The following is a 21,708-nucleotide window of genomic DNA, read 5'->3' as shown; positions in this document are numbered from 1 at the left end:
CTGAACTCAAAGTCAAATTGTGAGTCCAAACTGGCAGCCTAGGTTCTGCTGAAATGGGTTTCTAGACTTTTCTCCCTCTCCCTCTTCCTCTCCCCTTTCTTTCTCCCCTCCCTCTTTATGTTTTGCTCTGCTCTAGACTGATTTTCCGTGCTGTTCTAAAACTCTCTTGTTGATATGGCTAGCTCTTTGCTCAAGCCAGTTCTCTTTGCTAGTAAACATTCTAAATACTTTCTGGATAGCTCATGGGTTTTCTCAACAACGTCAGAAAAGTTGCTACAAAAAAATTGTGAATCTTCAAACTGTACTGGCTAGTTTTGTGTGTCAACTTGACACAGGCTGGAGTTATCACAGAGAAAGGAACTTCAGTTCGGGAAGTGCCTCCATGATATACAGCTGTGGGGCATTTTCTAAATTAGTGATCAAGGCAGGGAGGGCCCCCTTGTGGGTGGTACCTTCCCTGGGCTGGTGTTCTTGGGTTCTATAAGAGAGCAGTCTGAGCAAGCCAGGGGAAGCAAGCCAGTAAGGAACATCCCTCCATGGCCTCTGCATTAGCTCCTGCTTCCAACCCTGCTTGAGTTCCAGTCCTGGCTTCCTTTTGTGATAAACAGCAATGCAAAAGTGTAAGCTGAATAAACCCTTTCCTCCCCAACTCGCTTCTTGGTCATGATGTTTGTGCAGGAATAGAAACCCTGACTAAGACACAAACCAAGTTGAAAACCCTGTTAGAAAAATTCTAAAAGCAATTCTTGGGTTTTCCCATCAAATCCAAAAGCTGGAAAACAAATTTGAAAAGAGCTGTGTTCATTCTTCATACAGCCTTCTTTGAATGAATAGCTGCTAGAAAAACATTATAAAAGAACTCTGTTCTCTAAGTAATTCTTGCTATTTCTATTCAAGGGATCCTGTTGATTTAAAGAACTATAAAAAGCAAAAAAATTGTAAAAGAGTTGTGTTTGCTCTCTCTGGGTTTTCTGACCAAAATCAGAAATCTGTTACTCTACAGAGATCTTCAGAGAGTTTAGCCCTTGCTACAGAAAAATTCTAAAGAGGAACTGCTATAGATTTCTGCTAGCTCATACCATCCAGACCAAAAGCATGTTTTTTTTTTTAAATTTATGTATCTATTTACTTTTTTTTTAATTTTTTTATTCGATATAATTTATTTACATTTCAAATGATTTCCCCTTTTCTAGCCCCCCACTCCCCGAAAGTCCCGTAAGCCCCCTTCTCTTCCCCTGTCCTCCCTCCCACCCCTTCCCACTTCCCCGTTCTGGTTTTGCCGAATACTGTTTCACTTAGTCTTTCCAGAACCAGGGGTCACTCCTCCTTTCTTCTTGTATCTCATTTGATGTGTGGATTGTGTTTTGGGTATTCCAGTTTTCTAGGATAATAACCACTTATTAGTGAGTGCATACCATGATTCACCTTTTGAGTCTGGGTTACCTCACTTAGTATGATGTTCTCTAGCTCCATCCATTTGCCTAAGAATTTCATGAATTCATTGTTTCTAATGGCTGAATAGTACTCCATTGTGTAGATATACCACATTTTTTGCATCCACTCTTCTGTTGAGGGATACCTGGGTTCTTTCCAGCATCTGGCCCAGGTTCTCTTTTGATTATCCTATGAATCAGCATCTCATGACCCTAGCCTCTTAATTTTCAGGAGTCCATAAACATACATTTTCTTTCAACATTGCCAAAGAATTCAGAATCTGTCTGGCTCTGTTAAGCACAGATGGTAAACTAGCTGCTGATGGCAACCCTGTCCTTAAATTATCATTACTATCAAACCTGAGTCTGGACTCACTGTGTCCCAGGCTGACCTTGAACTCAGGAATTTTCCTACTTTTGTATCTGCCTGCTTTAGTATCTTTCTGATTAGCTGACTGATTAATGCACTGCCTTTGTTCCTTTAGATTTGTGAAGCCCCTCACATAATTCATATTTCATCCTTATATTTTGTATAGTTAGGAAATCACATAATTTTGAACCCATGTTTTTAGAGTTCTTCACATCCTTAAGGGCTGTCCTGAAGGCCTCAGTGTTCACTCTTTTGCTGAGACATTAGCTACACTCTTGCCTACCAGACTTTTGCTCTCTCTGTTTTTCCTGAAGTCATCAATGTTAACAGAAAGATTACTCATGAAGTAATTAATTAACATAAATGGAGATTATAAAATAAATGGATTATTGAAAACCATTAAAACAAGATAGATGGAAAGATTGATGCTAAGCTTGGTAGTTTCTGTTGCTATTTTCTCTTCCCTTCTTTCTTTAGTTCAATTTTCATTTTTATTTAAAAAAATAAGCAAGGTGTATATCTTAACCTTCAAGAGAAAATAATATATATCCTATTCCAGAGACATGTTTCATGTTTTGAGTATCTCACAAATGTCAGGGCACAGGGTAGCATGGGAAGTTTCATGCTACTGGGGCTTCAGATGGAGAGTTGCTCACAGCAGGGAATGTAATTCAATGAAAATGTAATTGGCTAGAAAATTCAAAGTCCCAAGTTCCAGCTTTGAAACAGGAAAAGAAAGTAAGAGAAGAGGAAGTAAAAATCAGAAGAGATCATTAGAACCAAGACATCTCTTTTAATAATGTTATATAAGCACCTGTTTGTGTTCAGGTACTTGATGGAATCCTAAGTTAATCTCAGAACACTTCCATATCCAGCACTGTCTTCCAAAATCTGCAATTGATTGTAAATAATATTTTGCAATCTCTGTATCCACAATTCAAGTTTAGCAAGTTTATCTCATGCTCATGCAGACTAGTGCTGTAACCAGGTCAAAATCCAAGGCACGGTAGGTCATAGGCCCTAGGCAGGAACTAATTCTTTATTAAACTTCATTGGCATAACATCAATCTATTTTGTAAACATTTTTGTTTATCTCACAAACAATAGCTACTCTCAGCAAAAATAATATCCATTTCTCTATGTGATGAGTAACAGTGGATACAGAGACAACTAACTGCTGAAGGCACTGAGAATAAGCACCATTTGAATGATCAAATGTAAAAGGAAGATCCACACTACCCTATCTAAAAGACTATAATGAAATGAAAAGAAAGGATACATGAGTGGGAAGAAGGGATGACGGATGCTATCTTTTGTACATACCATAGCCATACCAATTGTAAACACATATTATCTGTATTTGTCTGCTGGGCTGGTACAGGCCAACCTGACAACATATAGTCATGGACAGCAGAGAGACTCATGGTACCCTATATCTCTGTATTGAAATATTATCTACTGATGGATACAGAGGCATGGGGACTCATTTCCCTGAGAGGTGAACTAGATGTTAATGAGGTGAGGCAAAGAGGGCTTTTGATTCTTTTGTACATTTATAGCCAAATCTTGGAAGTCAGCTTTATGGGGAGAACGTGACCAAATAAGGGAATAGATCTTGGATGTCTAACTTTAGGAATATAATCTAATGGTTTTTAGCAAGGCAGAGGAAATGAAAATGAAGATCAAGGTCTGCTAGAACTATACTTAGCACATGGAGGCTCACCAGAGTTAATTTATTTCCACCTTTTTGTTATACAATTGGGTAAGTGGGCATCCATCTCTGGCTGCTTCCTGTTGACATTGGGACATGATTCATAAAGAAGTTAAACAAGTTGATTTACTGTTCAAGGTTGAAAAAGCAGGATGTGTCAGTTAACGTCAAGGTTCTTAAGGACCAGCTGAAGGTAGGGAAGTCTAGTCTTTGGTTGGACCAGCAGATAGACTGCAGGGAAATACCTGGTGTTGCTGTAGCAGTCTGTAGTTGATTTGAAATCTTTTGAGACAGAGACTAGAGACAGAGGTAAACTTAAGAAGTTTAGGGGAAAAATTTTCCTTGGGTGCACATTTGAACCTTTTAGGTTTGTGAGCATGGCAGTAGAAAAGAGGATTCCCAAAACCATGGAAAGCGGGAGATTGTGAGGGAAATAGGAAGAGATATCCCAGGGAAAGAGCAAGAGATCCCAGCCTTGGCAATAGGCAAGAGGAAGGAAAACTTAGGTTGTTGCTTGGCAAGAATACTTATCTGGAGTCTGTTTGAGAGGTCTTGAGAGGAACTGGGAAAATTTAGATTGGCAGTATAAGGTTAATTGAACATCAGTTATCGAAAAGTAGGGTCTGCTTGTGTTGAGAAAAATACAATTTCAGAGACCTTGTTACATCAGAATAGTTTTTGGGGGTTTGTTCAGGTAGATTTTGTTATTGAAATGTTTTAGGAACATGGATGATTGGGGAAACTCTTGGCAATGAGTGAACAAGACAATCTATAATAAGATTTAGGGGATTGGAAAGGTTGAGAGAACCTGGCTTTGGTTCACAAAGTGGGAATTGATTGGTCAAAAGCATAAGTGGTCAGTAGAGGAGGAAAGACATTCCTAATTGTGCTGTCTGCAGCAATAGAGATTGTGACTAACAGAGGAAGTTGAAGAGAGGTGCAAGGAAAGCATTAAAGGAGGTATCAGTGGCGTTTAGGAGTTTGTTGGATGACCTTGATCTAAGTGAGGGTTTGGCATAAGAGTGTGTGTGTGCCATTTTGACTGGTATGAGGTGAAATCTCAGGAGATAGCAGGTGTGGGCAAAGATGTGGAGAAAGAGAAACACTCTTCCACTGCTGGTGAGATTTCAAGCTGGTACAACCATTCTGGAAATCAGTCTGCCAGTTCCTCAGAAAACTGGGCATGACAGTTCCGGAGGACCCTGTTATACCACTCCTGGGCATATACCCAGAGGATTCCCCAGCATGCAACAAGAACACATGCTCCACTATGTTCATGGGCAGCCTTATTTATAATATTCAGAAGCTGGAAAGAACCCAGATGTCCCTCAATGGAGGAATGGATACAGAAAATGTGGTATATTTACACAATGGAATACTACTCAGAATTTAAAAACAATAAATTCGTGAAATTCTTAGGCAAATGGTTGGAACTGGAAAATATCATCCTAAGTGAGGTAACCCAATCACAAAAGAACACACATGGAATGCAATCACTGATAAGTGGATATTAGCTCAGAATACCCAAGACACAACATATCAAATGATTCCCAAGAATAAGGAAGGAGAGGGCCCTGGTCCTGGAAAGGCTTGATGCAATAATGTAGGGGAGTACCAGGACAGAGAAGTGGGAGGGGATTGATCAGGGAATGGGCAATGGGAAGAGGGCTTATGGGACTTATGGGGAGGGGGAAACCAGGATAGGGGAAATCATTTGGAATGTAAACAAAGAATGTAGAAAAAAAGAATGTGTGTGTATGTCAGACAGATTGCTTAGATTTAGATATGTCATGTAATTGGGTGGATATGTTCAGAGTGTTTAATGTGGAAGGATGGCTGGACAGTTAATGGATTTAGGGCATTCAGTTGTTTGTGGATGTATGAGGTGAGGATGATCGTTGATAATGGAAGAGTCGGTCTGATGTGACCATCCGACAGCAAGGAGCTGCCATTCATACAAAAACTGTTGACAGTAGTACCTTGAGGACCTTCTTGTATATGAGAAAGCTAGAGTAGGAGGTCTTTGAGAGTTTTTGGACATGAATATAAAAGATATGGGGTAGAGATGTGAATGTTTTAAGTTTAAAGAATTGTTTGAGAATGGAAGGAAGGAGAAGATGCAGAAGTGGTTTGGTATTTAGGGATCTATGAGTGGAGAAAATTAGCCATGCAATCAGAGATAAGGAGCAAAGATAGGCATGGTGGTTTAAAATGAGGTGTTTATGAGTTGGTATGAGAGACAATCTCAAGTAGGTGAACTGGAGAGAGGAAAGATGAGATTTTGAAGGTAAGAACAAGTAAACTCTAGAAATTGATGAGCGAGGTACTGCCAGATTAGCTATCAAAGAGGGAAAGACTCTGAAGGAGAAGGTTATTTATAAACTGTGGCAGGTGGGAGGGAAAAGGGGAAAGCAGGCCAGGTCTACAGGAGTGCCTGGACAAAAAGTGGGGGACTGTTTCTTAATTCCTGGAAAACAGTTTTGGTCAATTTTTTGGGACTGTTGAGTATCAAGATCCATTTTTTTCTGAAAACAAAAAGATCTTGGACATGGACATCTGGTAATATTGAGATGAAAGTTCTTTTAAGGTTCAGGACTGAGAAGGGAGTGGGGTTGTCAGGGTTATAATGGAAAGGATAGCCTAAGGGTTACAGATGTAAGGCTGTAAAGAGATAACAGTTAAGGAAGCAAAGGTCCTGAAGTAGGTGGAGGGTTCAGATAAGTTTTTTTGACTCTTACTATAGGAGTATTGCAGCAGGAGGATGTGTGGCATAGAAATGATGGTTTGAAGCAGAGGCAGAGGCTGCTTAAGGGAAGGGAGAATTGAGGTTTGGATAAAACGGCAAAATTATGGCAGTTCTGGAGAGAACATCCTTTCTAGTAAAGGAAAAGGATGTGAGGGAGTTAGGAGAAAAGAGCCTTGAAAGGAACAAATTAGTTTTAAGGTTAAGCCTAAAATCAGGAGGCCTCTGAGGAGTCTGAGGAGTACTATCTATAAAGCATACCTGCTTTTAGGCTTAACCTTGAAAAGGTATATACAGGAAGCTAAATAACACTTACTTATTCATGACTATATAGTAATAAGCATATTAAATAAGATGTAACTGATAATTAACCTGTATACCCTAACAATTTTTAAAACGTTACTAATACTATAGTTTTTGTATGATTGTCTTTAAACTGAACATAGTGTCAGTACAGGGATAGTTTAATAAGTTGAAAACGTGGAAAGTGCCTTGACAGAGGAAGATATTATCATAAGGTATAAGTTCATGAGGTAATACACAAATAAATAAGGTAAACTTTACTGTAGTTTATCAGTTATCAACAGTAGAGATTTTAGCTTCAGGAAGAGAGCAGGGGAAAGGTAGAGGGGAGCACCCTTGGGCTGAAGATGAAGGGAATTTTTGGATTCATGGCAGTGACAGAGGGGCTGTTGAAACCGTGCAGCCTTACCTACCAATGTTGAATTATTATGTATTAACAAATTCTGTGGCTAGAGGAGACATAGACTTCAAATACAGGCATACTGGTGACCCTTCAGGCTCCCCTAGAAAGGTATATACCCAAAGTCATGCAAACAACTCTTATTGAACCCAGTGGGTCACAAAACTAAATAAGTTGAACACAATAAAGACATCTAAAGAGAAGACAGGAAGTTGACATGAGTGAGAAAGAGAAAAGCAGGTGAGAGTGGGAATAGTCCATATGTATATTGTTTAAATGTAAGAAATTGTCAAAGAAAATATTTAATTGATTAAAGACCACCTTCTGAATAACTTACTTAACCAGCATAAACCTGATATTTACAAAGCCTTTGTAAAGAGATGAATGCCTTGAAATTTACCAGTCATGTTACAGTCACTGAGTGAAAATGTGACTAGAAAACAGCAGCTTGATGACTGGTTCTGAGCATGGAAATAATAAACCTAAGAGTCTCTTGTGTGTCTAAAGCATTTTATTTTCCTAAGGACGTAAGCAACTCTTATTTTTTCAGCTGTTTATGGATTAGTTTGGAAATCAACACAAGGTTGCTTCACCCAGCTTTGAGGGCAGCAAGGTACAGCAGGGCTTAAGAGAAGTCAAAAGGAGCAGAAAGAGGTAGGGAAGAGGTTGGGAAACCCCACTGCAGCCCTACTGAAGAGGACCTACTGTCCCATGCTAGAGTCCAAATGATGGTCCTCTCTGTGGGCTCCTTGTGGCCTTCTGGGAAGCACTCAATCCATTGATTCTGCTGTTGGCAGATGTCACCTTCCTTTTTTTGGTTGCCTTGTTCAAAAGCCGGCACGTCAAAAACTACCGTCCAGGGCCACAGCACCTGCCCTTTATGGGCAACTTCTTTCAAATAGACTTTGGGCAGCTACACTTGATGCTTTAGCACATAGGAAGGCAAAAGTGTGCCTGGCTGTGTTGTGACTCTAATGCAGAGCTGCAGTACTGGGGACATTCAAAGGCTTGGGCAGGATGTTTGAATCCTAAGGCTTCTTAGCTTTGGATGCCTTCTGCTCTAGCCAGTTCTAGTACACTTACAAAAACTAACAAAAGAATTGCTTGTTTTATAAGCCTGATGACCCTACCTGGTACAGTGCTTTTTTTTTGTCTATTGTTTCTTAAGTTTAAGAGCGTAGACCAAAAGTAAAAGAAGAAATCACTTTAAATATACATCTCATTTTCTTGTTTCTTACTTATTTTTATGGCAGTGTGTATGTGCGTGTGTGTGTGTGTGTGTGTGTGTGTGTGTGTGTGTGTGTGTGTGTGTGCTCTCACTGTGACCTAGGACTTGAAGATCAGGCTAGGCTGACCAGCTTGTCTCTCCCTCCCCAGAATGGGGATTAGAAACTTGTACCACCAATTTTTGACATGGTCCTGGGAATCAAATAGCAATCCTCATGCTTGCATTTATTAAATGACTTAATTCCCTTGTCTAAAGTGTACATTTTCTCTGCTTCCTGACTTAGTGTCCTCTTTGTAATTGTACATACACTTTGAATCATTCATTGTTTTCAACATTTGAATGTCTGCTAAAAGCACTGGCAAGTTTATCTCTGCTGTAAAATTCCCATTTCCCATGGTTTTGTCCTTTTTTTTTCCTGGAGCTCCAATTTTAAACCACTACTCTTTCTTCAGCGGCTGCTCTCATTTCTGATTTTAAGTCTCAGGAACCACCTGGTTGGCAGCCACTGTTATTTCATTACCCTTTACTCTTTAATGTTGGTAATGGCTTGTCTGATGCTGTGAAATGAAAGTCTGCTCCAGGTTATGACACCATCTCAATGTCCTCTTTGCCATTTCTTCCATTATGGACACAGATGATTCCGTAGTTGTCACAGTATGGTTATAATAATTCAACTGATATGCCCCAGTTTATTCAGTTATGTCATAAAGTTTCTTAACCCAGTGCTTCCGCACTAGGGACATGCGCAGGCAGGGAGCCAGCACAGATCAAACGTGACATTCATTTCTGTAAGGAACACTATAATGCTGAATCCCCAGTGATCACAGCCACGATCCAGGTTGTACAAGTTGGCAGCTGTCACTTACCTTAATCTGACATTTTTAATTGAGCCAGCAATGCCTTTACTGAATATGCCGAATTACTAAGAAAAATATTCTTTAGTCTGAAATTACTCATCTAAGCATTCATCAAGATGAAATGAGAAATTTTCTTCAGTTGTATGCATGTACCACTTACTTGTCTTAGAAGAAAAGGCATACACATTGCCTGTGCCCTTATGTGGAAGACAGCAGACTGAGCTACAATGGATGAAGTTAACAGAGGACTCTGAATAAAGAACAAAGGAAGTAGTGAGTCTAGGTTCTATCTTTAATGTAGGTGTAAGATTCTGGGATAAGAGCAAATCATTATATCTGCTTTGACAGTGTTCACATGTCCAGGCTCTGTGGTCACTATGGGGGGCTCCAAGTGTATTGAAATAGGGATGGAGTTGAGCACCATAGATAACTGAAGGAAGAAGCCCTTGTGTTTAATAACACTGTGACAGCTAGACAGGTCCTAGACAGACACAATACAGCCATAGGTTCTATACTCTGCTGAACCTTGAATACATCATTGATCATACACTGTCATTTGTTATGCCCTTATACAAGCTTCCAGATTCTGCATCTTCATGAGAACTTTCTTCCATTCTCTGTTTCTTCCTTTCCCTCTCTCCAAACCATTTCCTCTTAATCTGATGTCTGATCTCCATCTTTTAAAAAACCCCAGGATCCTATGGACTTCTTAAGGTTATACATTAGTCTTCAAATCTCACATAATATCTAGCAGTTAAGGCATTTGCCTCCTTGTTACCTATAGCTTTTTAGCCCTTTTGGACATATATGGAAAATTTTAAGAAAAGTAAAGTACATATTATGTATTTTATGAGATTTACCATGAAAGATACTGAACAATAACTTGAGGAGTGTCCTCAGGTTAATGGAGACTTGGAAATTCACTCTGCGCTTTGTTCTTCTCTTTACTACAGCTGTGTGCACACATTACAAACAGGTCTCATACCTTTCTCTGTGTGTAATGTGTGCACCTGTGTGTCTGAAACAAGTAAACAAAGTCTCCTTTTACATTGCTCATCTCACTGGTTTTCAAAGAACAGTTTAAGAGAGGATGTTTGATCTTTACAATCCTTCAATATTCATATATTTATCCATATCTACCATTCATCCTTGCTTGTATTTTTTATACCTGTGAATGGGGAGAAGATGTTCTCTTCTGGCTAAAACAGCTATGATTATTTATTAAGGAGTCCATGCTTGCTACAGCATAGATTTGTCTTGACCTTTGTCAGGTTATATGTTCTCTGCCTTCAGTATAGCCTGAGATGCTATAGGTTAGAGATCTTGCTTATCCCTTGATACTTCTAGTCTCATGCTTTTTCTAGGAACACATAGTAGGGTCAACTAATTCATATTCACCCATATTATTGAATTTATATCAATTTCATTCTTGACATGAACTGAATTGGAATTTACTGCAATTTTGGAGTATGTATCAAAATTTCCAGAGATCAATTTGTGTCTTTTCACTCACACAGAAACACATAAAACTTTAATAGGATTCCACTGTTATGTACATGCCTGACATTGCTGGATCCCCACATATGCACACAATCAACTCTGAATCCTGAAATATTTTTCAGTTTGTGAAGGAATACAGAAATCTCCTTAGCCTGGAGTTGAGCAGCATTTCAGTGGTGGTGGTATCTGGACTGCCTCTAATTAAGAAAATGTTTACTCACCTGGACCTAAACTTTGTACATCTCCCTGTCAGGCCTATTTGAAAAACTATGTGTATCTAGTTTTCAAATAGGGCCGAATCTGGTTGGGTTGGAGAGATTGCTCAGGGGTTAAGAGCACTGACTGCTCTTACGAAGGTCCTGAGTTCAAATCTCAGAGACCACATGGTGGCTTACAACCATCTGTAATGAAATATGACCCTCTCTTCTGCTGTGTCTGAAAACAACTACAGTGTACTTACATATAATAATAAATAAATCTTACAAAAAGAAAGAAAACATGTATCTGGTGATAATGGTAAGTTTTCTTGAGCACTATAAGCTATGTGCTTCAATTTTTATGGTATGTAAAAGGCACCTCACAACTGACAACCAGGTAATACTCTGTTACAAACAATATTATGAAGTGTCATCATATTTGGTTTTGTGCTTTCAAATCTGTCATATTTTTTCCTTATTTAGGTTGGATAAGTGCATAAAATGTAATTGATAGTGAAAGTTGAAACCCTACAAGAAAGTCAACTGCCTCAGTATGGCCATTCTAAGCATGAGAAGTTCATTGGGATATATCAAATTGGGACAGGGCAAGTGTGTGATTAGCTAATTAACATAATTGAGTGATGTTTTTATTTCTGGGTGAGAAATGAGTGGTACTTTTAATGTTTTAGAGTTATTATAGTGTGCTATAAATTAAAAGAAAGAAAATACATAAGTATTAGTCCAGAGTACCACTGGGGAGGAGAGGAGAGACAGGTCTAAGGTATTGAAGGGTCACGTACAGTAAGGTGGAAAGGCCTTCTTGTATCTGATATCAGGAATGGCCATTTTCCTGGGACAGGAGAGGCTACACTGACATTGAATCATGTTGAAAAGCATTCTAGAAGTACAAATTCTAGAATTCTATAAGTATTGACTCTTCTTTTAAAGGATAATCTGAGGAGATACCTTCATCTTCTTCCATCTTTCTGTTCCTTTGTTTTAAATAGTCATCTATCCTGCCTTATGAAATCATTTCCTTAAATTTTAAGGTTCTCCTTGTATAAGTTCTCTCCTATAATGCCAAGAGTATCTACTGTAGTATCTTTAGGAGTATACTCCTGGTATTTAGCTTAACACAAATCATTATTTACAGTTATGCTACTTGTATCTAAAGTATGGCTTTGGCATAAGGGACTCTTGAATTTTATATACTTGTTGGGCAACTACCTGTGTGTCTTTTCGAAGTTTGAATATATTCTCTGTTCTCTGATTTTCCTACTGTACTAGTTTGATTTCTCCTGCTGTGAAAAATACCATGAACAATGACATTTATGGGAAGAAAAGATTTATTTTAGCATATGGTTTTGAATTGTACTTCATTATTGAGATAAGTCAGGGCAAGAACTGAAGCAGGTATTGAAGTAGAAACTATGGATGGATGAACAATGTGTATTGCTTAGCACACCCTTTCATGTTCAGACAGTTTCCTTATACATCTCAAGCCCATATACTGAGGGATGCTATTTCCATGGTAGCCTGGAGAGTGGACCCTCACACATTTGTATTCAGTCAAGACAGCCTCTCACAGACATAGCTAAAAGCAAGTTTGATTGGGGCAGTTTTTCAATTGCGGTTCCCTTTTCAGGTGACAACAAACACTAATCAAGATACCTACTAATAAAATAGACCTGTTTTTTTGTTTATTTTTTGTTTGTTTTGTTTTATATTTTTGCTGACAACCTCTTGGGTTTTCTGTTTTAAATTACATAGAGAAACTTTATTGAAGTTCTTGATGCTCTAAGATGTCAGTAATATTGACCATTATGTCCATTGTTGTGGATTTTTGCATACATAAATTCGTATGTCTCTAGTATTTGCTGCATGTTTATATAACAGAATCACACTATTGTTATATTTAACTTTCATTTCATAGGATTGATCATATCTAATGGGCAGACATGGAAGGATCAAAGAAGGTTTGTCCTGATGACACCGAGGAACTTTGGATTAAGAAAGAAGAGCGTAGAGCAGCACGTGCAGGGAGAGGCCTATCACCTTGTGGAAGCCATAGGAGAGGAGGGAGGGAGGCATTTCACAGGGCATGTGTGGGAAGCCATGCAGAGATATTTATTAGTTTCTAATTATTTTTTGGTTCTTATGAAATAATATTGGATAAGAGGTTTATATTAACTCACACTTTATGGTATGTCCTTCATGGAGAGAAAATTCTGGAGGTGGGAACATACTACAGTGGGTCATGTTGAACATAAGTAGGCATAGAATATTCTTATGTTTTCTCTTCTTTTTATTTTATTCAGTCTGTGCCCCCATGAGGTTATTACTGAATTTACAACTCAGTCATATATCTGACTTTCCAGGCACTGATAGAGTCCTTGATTGATGTGTGCCAGCCCCATGTAGGATACTATTCACCCAGCCTCTCATATGCTTCTTTTTTATGCATATTTTAAGTCTTGTAGAGTCAAATTTTTATAGAAAATAGAAACAAACCAATAACTATAAAGGACCTATCTCCTCCTCAGTCCTCCTCCAGGACAGCCTTTTAATCCTCACGTGAAGATCAAAAGTGCCTTTTCCAATACCATTTGTTCTGTCACCTTTGGGGAGCACCTTGAGCATGAAGACAACCACTTTCAGAAGCTGCTAAAATTACTGGATGAGGTCATATATTTGCGGGCTTCATTAATGGACCACTTCCTCTGACTTGTTACAAAGTCATGAAACTGCTACTGGACATAGAGTCCAATTTTGTTTTTTGCTTTTATAAATCTAAAATGCCACCTTTTAAACCTGAATTCAACACAAATCCTTGAAATTAGTCTGTAGACTGTAGGATTCTCCACAATAAGAATTATTACAATAAGCATTTCTAACTTTCATGTAATGCAATAATGGTATGCACATTTTTGTAGCTATGCACTTTTTATATTATGATTATTATTACTATCAGTGTTAGTGATATTGTTATTGACAAGTATTGATAATCATTAACTAAGTCTAGGTCTTTGGAAGATTCAAATTGGTAAGTTTTGATTCTTTACTGTGTCATTACAATTAGATTTGGCATAATGATGCTTTGGTCTACTTTGACAAACTCCTATTAATGTTATAAATACTATGTGGCTGATTTCTTAGACAAATATATCGGAGTGAAGGGTAACTTCTTTCATCATCTTCAATTTGTTGCAGATGTGTATGCATGACTGTATGGTTGTGTTTCTATATCTTTATATGTATGTATTGGTGTGTGTGTGTGTGTGTGTGTGTGTGTGTGGGCACGTGCAGGTACCTATGTGCACCTGAGTGCAGAGGACAGAATTCTACTTAGTATTTATTTCCCTGTCACTCTCCATCTTATTTTCTCAGGCACAGTTTGACATTGAACCTACATCTCACCAAATCCAGTAGAATGGTCAGCTAGCAAGTCCTGGGGATTCTCCTGCTGTTCCTCCCAATGTTACCATTACAGGCACACACTGCTACACCTGGCATTTTTCATGGGGGTCAGGAATCTGAACTCAGGTTCTAATGGTCATGCAACAAGCACATTGCCAATCACATCATCTTCTGGCCCTCATTTCCAATTCTTATGCCTTAAATATTTTTCCCTCTTGCTTTATGGTTCCGGGCAGAGTATACAGTGGTTTCAAATTTCCTATAAAAAGGCAGTTTCACTACTGCTTCTTTTACTTCTGTGAAATACTTACTCTACATTACTTACAACCAAATTATTAGACAGATACACATTTCTTTCTTTTAGTCCTTACGTCAATTAATATTTTAGCCCAAATGAAGGAGGAGTGGATTGAGGAGGGGGCAAAAAGAAGGGAGTAAGGGGAAGGTACTGGAATGAGAAGAAAGAGGAGACACTGTGTTCAGGCTGTAAAATTAATTAGTTAATTAATTAGCTAATTAAAATATGTCCCTTCCCCCTCCAGCATTGAGCTAGGCTTTTCAGCCTCATAGGTTAACCTGTGACATTCCTGGCTACCAGCCCCTGCTTTCCTCTTGTGTTATTCCTGGCCTTTGTTCTTCAGAGAACAATACAGCTGCTGCTTTTACCAGGAAGTCATGGCAGCCTCAGGCCAGCCTCACTTGGAAGCGTCCTGGACCTGTTAGACTTGAAGTGCTCTGATCTCAGCAGGCGACCTGCTGAGATTGGAGCCAAGGAATTCTCTCCTTGAAGTCTGGGGGGAGGGCTTTCTTCTGAAGGCTATATATTAACTAAATATTATTTTTTAAAATATTTTTTATTTTCTATATTCTTTGTTTACATTCCAAATGATTTCCCCTTTCCCAGATCCTCCCTCCCCATATCTCCCATAAACCTTCTTCTCTCCATCCCTTCTCCAATCACCTCCCTCCTTTTTCTCTGTTCTTATATTCCCTTCCAATGATAGATCAATCCTTTCCAGGATCAGGACCCTCTCCATACTTCTTCATGGGCGTCATTTGTTATGCAATTTGTGCCTTGGGTATTCAGGGCTTCTGGGCTAATTAATATCCACTTATCAGAGATTGCATTCCACGTGTATTCTTTTGTGATTGGGTTACCTCACTTAGAATGATATTTTCCAGATCAAACCATTTGCCTAAAAATTTTGTGAATTCATTGTTTCTAATTGCTGAGTAGTATTTCATTGTGTAAATATACCACATTTTCTGTATCCATTCCTCCTTTGAGGGACATCTGGGTTCTTTCCAGCTTCTGGCTATTATAAATAAGGCTGCTATGAACATAATGGAGCATGTGTCTTTATTGCATGCTGGGGAATCCTTTGGGTATATGCCCAGGAGAGGTATAGTAGGGTCCTCCAGAAGTCTCATGTCCAGTTTTCTGAGGAACCTCCAGACTGATTTCCAAAGTGGTTGTACCATCTTACAGCCCCACCAGCAGTGGAGGAGTGTTCCTCTTTCTCCAAATCCTCGCCTGCTGTCTCCTGAGTTTTTAATCTTAGCCATTCTGACTGGTGTAAGGTGAAATCTCAGGGTTGTTTTGATCTGCATTTCACCTAATGACTAATGATGTTGAGCACTTCTTAAGGTGCCTCTCTGCCATCCGAATTTCTTCAGGTGAAAATTCTTTGTTTAGATCTGTACCCCATTTTTTAATAGGGTTATTTGGTTCCCTGGGGTCTAACTTCTTGAGTTCTTTGTATATATTGGATATTAGCCCTCTATCAGATGTGGGGTTGGTGAATATCCTTTCCCAATTTGATGGTTGCCATTTTGTCCTTTTAACAGTGTCCTTTGCCTTACAGAAGCTTTGTAATTTTATGAGGTCCCATTTGTCAATTCTTGTTCTTAGAGCATAAGCTATTGGTGATCTGTTCAGGAACTTTTCCCCTGTGCCCATGTCCTCAAGGGTCTTCCCCAGTTTCTTTTCTATTAGTTTCAGTGTGTCTGGTTTTACATGGAGGTCCTTGATCCACTTGGAGTGAAGTTTAGTATATGGAGATAAGAATAGATCAATTCGCATTCTTTTGCATGCTGACCTCCAATTGATCCAGCACCATTTGTTGAAAAGGCTATCTTTTTTCCACTGGATGTTTTTGGCTCCTTTTTAACTAAATATTATTAAAGCTTTGGTCATCCTGACTCAGTTCTCTTTTGTCGCAGCCCCCCGCCTCCCACCGTGCATTCTCCAAAATTCTCTTTCAGGTCTCCAGTTCACCTGTAGCTGCAGGCAACAACCAAAATATTTCTCCCCTAAAGAGTTATCTGCATCATTTAAATATGAATAATCTTCCTTAGATTTCTGATTAGTTCTTTTCTTTTTTTTAAAAAATGTGTACTGTATTTTTCTTTATTTTGTGTAAGTGTAAGGCATGTATATGGCCACAATTATTCTGTAATATGCAAATAAATTGGACATATTGGTTATAATTTACTTTTATATACACCCATACATGGGATTTTTTTAATTTTTTATTTCCAATATTCTTTGTTTACATTTAAAATGATTTTCATTTTCTGGTTCCCCCCTCCCCTTAAGTTCCCTAAGCCCTCTTCTGTCTGCCCATTCTCCTATCAACCCCCTCCTACTTCTCTGTCCTGTATTCCCCTAAAATGCTGAAACAAGCATTTTCAGGACCAGGGACCTCTCTTTCTCCTTTTTGGGAGTCATTTGATATGTAAATTGTGTCTTCAGAGTTCCTGGGCTAATATACACTTATCAGTGACTGTATCTTTTTTTGTTCTTTTTCTTTTTTTCTTTTTTGACTTTTTGAGAATTTCTTACAGTGTGTTTTGATCACATTGATACCATCCCTGGACTCCTCCCAGACCATGCTCCACCTCTTTTGATATCCACCTACCTTTGCATTGCATTCTTTTCTATTGTTTGTTTCTACTTTGCCAATACCTCTTTCCTTAGGGGTTAGACGTTTGTAGCTTCCTCCAGTTCTCCATGATTGGATTTTGTCTAGCTTGTGTGTAAACAGGCCTTGAGGATGCTATCACAACCACTGTGAGTTTCAATGTCATGTGTCTGAGAGAAACTGTTTCCTTTGGAATCATCTGCTATCTCTGGCTCTCTCTATTTTCCTGCCATAAACATCCCTGAGCCTTTAAAGGAGAGATTGTAGTGTGTGTGAGCTTTTCAGGGCTGAGCATGCTTATTCTTTTATGCTTTCTATCCTGGCCAGTTACTGTCTATTTTAATTACCATCTACTGCAAATAGATGATTTTTTCTCTGACAAGAGTTGGAAGATGCATATTGTATTACAGTCCTGAACCCACGGAAAAGACTATAGACTCAATCTAATTACAATTAAATGATTCATTAACTACTACTTGAAGGACCACAATTTCTAAGGCAAACATGAGACTGCTATGGGAATGGGGGTGAGAGAAGAATTTTAAAAAACAAAACCATAAGAAGACTTTGGATATCTGAATAAGCAAGCCAAAAGTTGGTTTACACTTCAAGATTAAGTAGTTAAGGTGCTGGGAATATCTGCATAAGTAGGTTACTGAAGCCAAAAAAGGTGTTAGCCATAGCAAGTAGATGGCCATGATTGTTCATTTTAAGGTGGAAGAGTTACAGAGTCAGAGTTACTTAGAACTTATCTTGCAGGAACTGCACTCAGAGACAAATGGCTAGGGTGTCCCAAGATGGATGCTGATATGCCATAAAATGAAGTTTTGATAGCCATGAAAATAAACACAATTTTTGTTTGTTTGTTTTTTGTTTGCTTTTATCAAAATCTTAGACACATGAGAACTGACACACAATGATTTTTTTGGTTTCTATTTTTCTCCGTATCTGATGTATTATTATTCAATATTTTTCATTTTAACTTTCTATATAGATGATGAACACTTTTTGTTAATTTAGTTTTATCTTAACAATTTTTTCCATTTTTATTGGTTATTTTATTTATTTACATTTCAAATGTTATCTCCCTTACCAGTTTCCCCTCCACAAGCCCCCTATCCCCTCGCAATTCCCCTGCCTCTATGAGAGTCATCCCAGATCTGCCCACTCACTCCACCCTCATACTCCTAATATTGCCCTACACTGAGCATCCACAGGACCAATGGGCTTCCCTCCCAGTGATGCCTGATAAGGCAATGATTTGCTACATATCCAGCTGGAGCCATGGACCCTCCCATGTGTACTCTTTGGTTAGTTGTTTAGTTCCTGGGAGCTTTAGGGTTTCTGGTTGATTGATATTTTTGTTCTTCCTATGGGGCTGCAAACCCCTTCAGCTCCTATAGGCCTTATCCTACCTTCCTCATTGGGGTCCCTGTGCTCAGTCCTATGTTTGGCTGTATACATCTGCATCTGTATTGGTAAGGTTCTGGCAGAGCATCTCAGGAGAGAGCTAACCTATACTCCTTTCAGTAAGTACTTCTTGGCATCAGCAATAGTTTCTGGGTTTGCTGTCTGCAGATGGGATGGATCCCTAGGTGGGGCAGTCTCTGCATGGCCTTTCTTTCAGTCTCTGCTCCACTCTTTGTCCCTGCATTTCCTTTTGACAGGAGGAATTCTGGATTAATATTTTTGAGGTGATTGGGTGGCACCATCCCTCAATTGGAGGCCATGCCTAGCCACTGGATATGGTCTCTAAAGGTTCTATCTGCCCTTTGTTTGGTATTTAGGCTAATGTTCTCCATGTTGGGTCCTGAAAACCTCTTGGGTCCCTGGCATCTGGGACTTTCTATTGGCTATCCTCCTTTGCTATACACCTACTTTCAAATTCCTGACCCTCTGCACTTCTCCCCCATCTCCACCCATATCTGAACTGGCCCCCTCACCCTCTTTTTCCCCTCCAAGATCCCTTTCTCAATTTACTCCCCAGTTGTTACTCCTTTCCTCCCACCGAGTAGTACTGTAGCATCCACATGTTGGTGTAATCTTCTTTCTTCTTGGGTTTTGTATGGTCTGTGAGTTGTATCGTGGGTATTCCAAGCTTCTTTTTGGCTAATATCCACTTATAAGTGAATACATACCATGTGTGCTCTTTTGTGACTGGGTTGCCTCACTCAGGATGATATTTTCAAAATTATTTAATTAGTGTGGAGAAATGGAAGAGTTGAACAAGCTTGTAAGACCAGGTTTATAAAATTTATAGGCTTCTCTTTGGGATGATGAATGGCTAGCTGAAAGAAAATACAACTCTAAATTAAAAAGAAACATACTTACTTGATTCTGATATTGATTGGGAAAATGTTTTTAATGGCCAGTTGTTCTGGCTGTGATGGGTTTGGAACCAGTTGGATGAGAAATGAGCAATTAGACAATATAAAAGGTTAATCAAGACCAAAGTGTTTCATTTCTCATTTTCTACTAATTTATCTCAGATTATGGAAGAAATTGGTCAAATGAACTTATAATACTTATTTTTGCTCAAATCATTAAAATCTATGAGTTTTTGTCTCACTGTACACATGGTTCTGATGATTTCCCTGAGGTAAATAAATCCTGGCAGGGGAATAGAAACAGGGTAAAAAGACAGCTGTCACTTGGAGGATCATGAGGAAGATCGTTCCAAGGAGGGACATTTAAAAGAAGCTCCATGACAACAGGAGCAGTGGTTACATGGATTTTATAGGAGAGCTTTCTGGGCACAATGAGTTACAACTGCAAATGTTTAAAATCAGATGCAAGCATAGAGGACAGTGGCTGCATCAGAGTGATTAAGAGTGACAGGAAGAAGGGAATGTGTACTCAAGTACCAGCTGAGTATAACCTACTCAGAGGACTTCATGTGAGTATGATGGGAAATGCACTGGAAGATTGAGTCAATGGAGAAGCCATGGTTTTTAAACTGGTACATATTTCCTCCAGAAGTCCATTAGATTATAGGCTGGTCATGGGCTTAAGAGTAGAAACAGACTGCATTTCAGCCTCTGGGTAGGAAAGGAGGTAGCATGTACCAGGGTGCAAGCAGTCAGGATGGCAGGAAGGCATGTGAGACTCAGTATTTTTTCCATGGAGGAACTGAAGTGTTCACTATGAAGTTGAGAGAGAAAACCTAGCTCAGAATAGTCCAGTTTCACTGGGAGAAATGAGGGGAAACCTGATAGTCTTACAACCTGGAGACGAATGCCATGGCTTCATTATGATTGTCTTATTTCCCCAAACAGCTATACAATGACTTTCCATGGATAATGAAATATCTTCCTGGACCACATCAAAAAATTTTCAGGAACTTGGAAGAACTGAAATTGTTTGTTACTCATATACAGATCAATAGTATTAAAAACTGCATGATATTGGTACAGTGACAGGCAGGTGGATTAATGGAATAGGATCAAAGACCCAGAAATGAACCCATACACTTATTGTCACTTGATCTTCCACAAAGGAGCTCAAACCATCCAGTGGAAAAAAAGATAGCCTGTTCAACAAATGGTGCTGGTTCAATCGGAGGTCAACATGCAGAAGAATATGAATTGATTCATTCTTATCTCCTTGTACTAAGCTCAACTCCAAATGGATCAAGGACCTCCACATAAAGCCAGACACACTGAAACAAATAGAAAAGAAACTGGGGAAGACCCTTGAGGACATGGGCACAGGGGGAAAGTTTCTGAACAGAACACCAATAGCTTATGCTCTAAGATCAAGAATTGACAAATGGGACCTCATAAAATTACAAAGTTTCTGTAAGGCAAAGGACACCATCAAAAAGACAAAACAGCAACCAACAAATTGGGAAAAGATCTTCACCAACCCTACATCCAACAGAGGGCTAATATCCAATATATGCAAAGAACTCAAGAAGTTAGACCCCAGAACACCAAATAACCCTGTTAAAAAATGGGGTACAGAGCTAAACAAAGAATTTTCACCTGAAGAACTTCAGATGGCTGAGAAGCACCTTAAGAAATGTTCAACTTCATTAGTCATTAGGGAAATGCAAATCAAAACAACCCTGAGATTTCACCTCATACCAGTCAGAATGGCTAAGATTAAAAACTCAGGAGACAGCAAGTGTTGGCAGAGGATGTAGAGAAAGAGGAACATTGCTCCGCTGCTAATGGGATTGCAAGCTGGTACAACCACTCTGGAAATCAGTCTGGCAGTTCCTCCGAAAACTGGGCATGACATTTCTGGAGGACCCTGCTATACCACTCCTGGGCATATACCCAGAGGATTCCCCAGCATGTAATAAGGATACATGCTCCACTATGTTCATAGCAGCCCTATTTATAATAGCCAGAGGCTGGAAAGAACCCAGATGTCCCTCAACGGAGGAATGGATACAAAAAATATAGTATATATACACAATGGAGTACTATTCAGCCATTAGAAACAATGAATTCATGAAATTCTTAGACAAATGGATGGAGCTGGAGAACATCATCCTAAGTGAGGTAACCTAGTCGCAAAACAACACTCATGGTATGCACTCACTGATAAGTGGGTATTAGTGTAGAAGTGTGGAATACCCGAGACACAATCCACATATCAAATGATGTCCAAGAAGAAGG

At 39.1% G+C, this 21,708-nt stretch overlaps 1 pseudogene; it reads left to right on the top strand.

Annotated features, from left to right (window-relative positions):
• Positions 1-12,728: 12,728 nt before the first annotated feature.
• The window catches only part of LOC127680300 (cytochrome P450 2J4-like), a 30,584-nt pseudogene continuing 21,604 nt past the window's right edge, over positions 12,729-21,708 (top strand).

This window comes from Apodemus sylvaticus, chromosome 3 (genome assembly GCF_947179515.1).
Source record: "Apodemus sylvaticus chromosome 3, mApoSyl1.1, whole genome shotgun sequence".
NCBI classification, from domain to species: domain Eukaryota; kingdom Metazoa; phylum Chordata; class Mammalia; order Rodentia; family Muridae; genus Apodemus; species Apodemus sylvaticus.
The sequence above is the reverse complement of the archived record's forward strand: the minus strand, read 5'-3'. Positions and strand labels throughout refer to the sequence as shown.